Raw genomic sequence first — 6,000 nt, forward strand, 5'->3', positions numbered from 1 at the left:
CTTGGGGATTTTGCGTTGTTTTAAATTTGGCATGCTTCTTTCGTTGCTTCTGCAACAATGATCTGACCCGTTTGTGTACCATGGGGTATCAGTACCACCACTTATCAATTTATGTAGTACACATCTCTCAATTGCTGTCGATACTATCTCTCTGAAAACATTCCACATCTTTTCTACACTTACATGATCAGATCGGAAGGAGTGAAGACTGTGTCTTAAAAAGGCGTTAAGAGCATTCTTATCAGCTTTTTTAAATAGATATACTTTGCGTTTCTTTTTGGTGGTTGTAGGTGTTACAGTATTCAGCCTAGCAGCAACTGCCTTGTGGTCGGTAATCCCTGTATTCGTCACAATAGTCACTATTTGTCCAGAATTATTTGTTGCTAAAAGGTCAAATATGCTTTGGCGCAACCATTTACGCTTCGAGTGGGCTCATGAACTAATTTTTCAATATAATTTTCTGAGAAATCATTCAGTACAATTTCGGATGACGTTTTATGCCTGCCACCGGCTTTAAACGTATAATTTTTCCAGCATATCGAGGGTAGATTGAAGTCACCACCGACTATAATTGTATGAGTGGAGTACTTATTTGAAATGAGACTCAAGTTTTCTTTGAACTGTTCAGCAACTATATCTTCTAAGGCTGGGGGTCGGTAAAACGATCCAGTTACTAGTTTAGTCCAATTTTTAGGCATAACCTCTACCCATACTATTTCACACGAACTATCTACTTCAATTTCGCTACAAGGCAAACTACCTCTGACAGCAATAAATACTCCAGCACCAACTGTATTTAATCTATCCTTTCTGAACACTGTTTGATCGTTTGAAAAAATTTCGGCTGAACTTATTTCCGGCTTTAGCCAGCTCTCTGTACCTACAACTATTTGAGCTTCAGTGCTTTCTATTAGGGCTTGGAGCTCTGATTCTTTCCCAACACATCTACGACAATTTACAACTACAATACCAATCGTTTCTACAACTACCTTACTGTGTTTTACCTTCCCACTTCTAGACTGACGCCCCTTCTGTGGTTCCCTGAGACCCTATAACCTAAAAAAACCGCCCAGTCCCTTCCACACAGCCCACGCTATCCGTGTAGCAGCCTCCTGTGTGTAGTGGACACCTGACCTATTAAGCGGAACCCGGAAACCCACCACCCGATGGCGCAAGTCAAGGAATCTGCAGCCTACACGGTCAACAAAACCGCCTTAGCTTCTGATTCAGACCCGCCACTCAGCTCTGTACCAAAGGACCACAGTCGGTTCTATCGATGATGCTGCAGATAGTAAGCTCCGCCTAAATCTCGGAAGCAAGACTGGCAGTTTTTACCATTTCCACTAGCCGCCCGAAACCAGACAGAATCTGCTCCGATCCAAAGCGACACAAGTCATTGGTACCGACATGAGCCACCACCTGGAGTTGGCTGCATCCTGTACTCTTCATGGCACCCTTTCCACATCCGGAATAACTCCCCCCGGAATGTACACGGAGTGCACACTGGCTTCCTTTCCCCTCCTTGGCAGCCCTCTTCCTGAGGGGCCCCATTACGCGCCTAGCGATGGAGCTCCCAACTACCAGCAAACCCACCCTCTGTGAATGTCTCCAGATCTTGCGGGCCGAGATGCTTTCTCTGGAACAGGGTGGATGGTTGCATCCGGCTCAGAGACAGCGTCAGCCATAGATAACGCCCGAAACCTGTTCGTCAAACGAACTGGGGAGGCCCTACATACATATATATGGACATCCATTTTTATAATTTGTATAGATGTTGGCCTAAGATTCACTCCTATCTTCAAATTAATCTAACGAAGTGCAGCTTTTGTAAGATGGTCGAAGTGAACAGCTATGAGGCTTTGAACTAACGCTTCATGCACATGTAGTTAATGTTCCCGTGCTTTTAATTCAGTCGCTAGTTCCATCAGAAACACTTCTGCTCATACTAATTCTTCTGATTCCAAGCATTCTTTTGAATAAGTAAATTATTTCCAGATCCTCAGGAGAGCAAATACTCCACCATTCTAATACTATGCTATGTGACATTATGGCACTACCATGTTATATCAACGAAGTATGGTAAATTTGAGAATGAATGAATTTATGAACATGGGTACATGTCGTGCTGATCATCTGAAAACTAAATGCTATTTTTAGGATTCAGACTTAGGTTCAGTAAAGAGAAAGGTAATGAACTTACAGTAGTAAAATAGATCAGCGACTAAAGAATTTTCCGTTGCGTTTGAGCACGTGTTTGACGAACCATACCTGAGAATAGTCAGACTACGTATATTAATTTCTTTGCGAGTTATTTATTTTGAAAAGAGGCACCATTTATGTGGAAGTTAGTGACAAATGAAAGGTGCAGCATAAATGCAGCTATAGTAAATTTACAGATACCACTCTATCTGAAACAACCGAAATTTCCTCAAACTATTGACAGAGAACAAAATAACGCGCGTTCACTGTAAACTGTGGCGTAACCTAGGGAAAAGATTTCTCCGCCTTCACTCGTTGAGCTCGGAGCAAAAACAAAAGACACCATCACTGCCAGATCCGTCCTCTGGGAAGAAACACGTTTCCAAGTATTCGAGCCAAGAAGCGCCTGTTGTGGCTGGGCTTTGTCGTTCCTCGTTCCCCTCATTCGCGTATGGGAACGGCGTGGAACGACCGGCAGGCACGCACTGTGCGCTGATAGCCGTCGCCTGACCAAGTTCCACGAAAGAGTTTCACGGACAGCAGCACTCCTCGTTACACGCAGTCTGGCAGAATTTCACTGAATTTAGGACAAAAATAAATTTCTTATGTTGAGAAGTTTCTGGCTTTTCAGCAGCCACCAGTTGTCGCTTGTCTTCCTTTCCACTAGCTTGTTATGGTCCAAGCTAATCAAATGGCTCTGAGCACTATGGGATTCAACTTCTGAGGTCATCAGTCCCATAGAACTTGGAACTAATTAAACTTAACTAACCTAAGGACATCACACACATCCATGCCCGAGGCAGGATTCGAACCTGCGACCGTAGCGGTCGCGCGGTTCCACACTGTAGTGCCTAGAACCGCTCGGCCACTCCGGCCGGCCTTAGCTGATCACTGCAATCCTGTAAAAGATGGCGATCTCTATACATGCCCTGGTCAAGAACAAATTACTCGCTCATCATGAATAAATCATATATCAGGTTGGACAATAAAAAGTTTAAATTGTAATTTTAAATTGTAATCTTAATACCACTTACATCCAAGGAAATTAATTTAATGTGAATGTAAACTGTGATTATAAAGTGAATCACATTCTCAGAAGAAAAAGAAAACAAGCTCATAAACCTGAGCTCCTAAAGAACAAACACTGCAACAGAAGAAAATGGTGTAATCTACATGAAAAAAAAAGCTGCGAGGAACATTAGAAAACATACAATGATCTTGAATGCTGTTAGAAATCTTCTCCGATGAGCACTATGAATTTTCGATATGACCCGCTGAACTCAGATAGCACCAGTCACCCATGGAAACAATGTAATAATGTAAAAAAAGTCATGGGATATCTCCTAACATCGTGTAGGACCCCCTTTTGCCCTGTCTAGTGCAGCCGTTCGACGTGGCATGAACATAACAAGTCGAAAGACGTCCCCTGCATAAATCTTGAGCCATTCTGTCTCTATGGTCGTAGGTAATTGCGAAAGTGTTACCGGTGCTGGATTTTATGCACTAACTGACCTATCGATTATGTCCCATAAATCTTCGATGGAATTCATGTCCGGCGATCTGGATGGCCGAATCATTCGCTCCAACTGCTCACAACTTTCTTATATGGCGCACTGTCATCCATAAAAATTCCATTGTTGTTTGAGAAAACGACGTCCATTAACGGCGGAAAATGATCTCCGAGTCTACGAACATAACCAGTACGAGTCAATGATTGGTTCAGTTGGACCAGAGGACACAGTCCATTCTACGTAAACACAGCCCACATCTATATTGAGCCACCACCAGCTTGCTCAGTGTCTTGTTGACAACTTGGGTTCATGGATTAGTAGGCTCTGAGCACTATGGGACTTAACATCTGTGGTCATCAGTCCCCTAGAACTTAGAACTACTTAAACCTAACTAACCTAAGGACACCACACAAATCCATGCCTGAGGCAGGATTCGAACCTGCGACCGTAGCGGTCACGCGGTTCCAGACTGAAGCGCCTAGAACCGCACGGCCACATCGGCCGGCTCATGGATTAGTAGGGTCTGCGCCACATCGAACCCTACCATTAGTTTTTACCAACTGAAATCGTGACTCATGTGACCAGGCCATGGTTTTCCACTCATTTAGGGCCCAACCGATGTGGTCACGAGCCCACGAGAGGCGCTACAGGCGATGCGCTGTTAGTGAAGGCACTCGCCTCAATCGTCTGCTGACATAGCCCTTTAACGCCAAATTTTACCGAACTGTCCTAATGGACAATGTTCAACGTACGTCCCATATACATTGCTGCAGTCAGTTCATGCAGTATTGCTTGTCGGTAGTACTGACAAATCAATGCGAACGCCGCTGCTCTCGGTCGTTAAGTGAAAGCTTTTGGCCACTCCCGTGTCCATGGTGAGAAGTAATTCCTGAAGTTTGGTATTCTCTTAACAGCGTAGGTCTCGGAATATTTAAATCCCTAACGATTTCCGAGTGGAAGGTCCCATACGTCTAACTCCAACTATCATTCTGCATCCAATATCTGTTAATTTCTGCAGTGCGGTCATAAACACCTTGGAAACCGCTTCACGTGAATCAGCTGAGAACAAATGACAGCTCTGCCAATACGCAGGTGTTTTATATGTTGTATACGTGATATTACCGCCATGTCTATATGTGTATATCGCTATCCCATGATTTCTGCCACTTCAGTGTATATCATACAAGAGCTAAACAGGACTAAATTTTGAAGGCATTCCTGGGCATTCCTCTATTTTCATTATGTACGTCCAACTTTTGGCAGAGTATGGGCGTCGTGAGTGGATGAACGTTGTTATATTTGGGAGTGTATTCTTACCTTAAATTATTTGTGAATTGCTGTATCATCCGCGAGAACCCAAGAATCTCTGAGAAGTTGAGGGTCCACAAGGAAGCACGTATATCTATGTACTTCATCCAGAAGATGTCTCATTAGGAACGGATGGCTGCTAGTCGGTTATGTTTAATAATCATGAATGGCTTGTAATGCGTCCTTGCTCTCAACCGATTCTAGGCATTAGTACAAAAAAGCGCGGATGCTGAAATGAATTACTGTTTCGAAGTATTGAAGTATATACGCGGTACTCAGGTTCCTGGCAGATCAATACTGTGTGCTGGACGGTGCCCTAACCCGTGAAGTTTGCGTTGTCGGGGCAGGTTCTTATCTTGCACAGGCGGAAGTAAAGCTGTGCGGACAGATCGTGCGACGTTCTCAATCGGTAGAGCACTTGCCCGCGAAGGGAAATGGTCCTGGGTTCGAGATGCGGTCCTGCATTCAGTTTTAATCTGCCAACAATTTTCACACCAGCGCACACACTACTGCAGTGTAAAAAATTCATTTTAGATTCACTGACTCGGGTGAACGGTGGAACAGTAGCGCAGAAATATAGAGCAGTGTGGATTTGAAGACACTGGAAGAAATGCGCCTAGTCTACTTAAAACAAGCGAAGCAATTTTTACCGAGACAGCATACTATATTTTAGTGAGACAACATAATCTTCCATGAGGATTCAGGATGGCAGCCGGATTACGTTGCCACGATATTTCGACTGACAACCATTCATCCATCTACATATGACTTTCCACTAGAGTTTGGTAATGTAGGTCGCCGACTTTATATCGAAAATTGACGCCATGGCACATGTGCATAGGGTTTTATCCCATGACCACCCTCTGTCGAATACACCGCCATCTATGGAGCGCAGGCGCTATGTACGACAGTGATACTGCAATCACGCCCTCTGTCAAAATGCGGTCCTACAAGTTAAAGTTCAGATGTTAAAATAGTAAAA

The sequence above is a fragment of the Schistocerca americana genome, chromosome X, assembly GCF_021461395.2.
Source record: "Schistocerca americana isolate TAMUIC-IGC-003095 chromosome X, iqSchAmer2.1, whole genome shotgun sequence".
Lineage (NCBI taxonomy): Eukaryota > Metazoa > Arthropoda > Insecta > Orthoptera > Acrididae > Schistocerca > Schistocerca americana.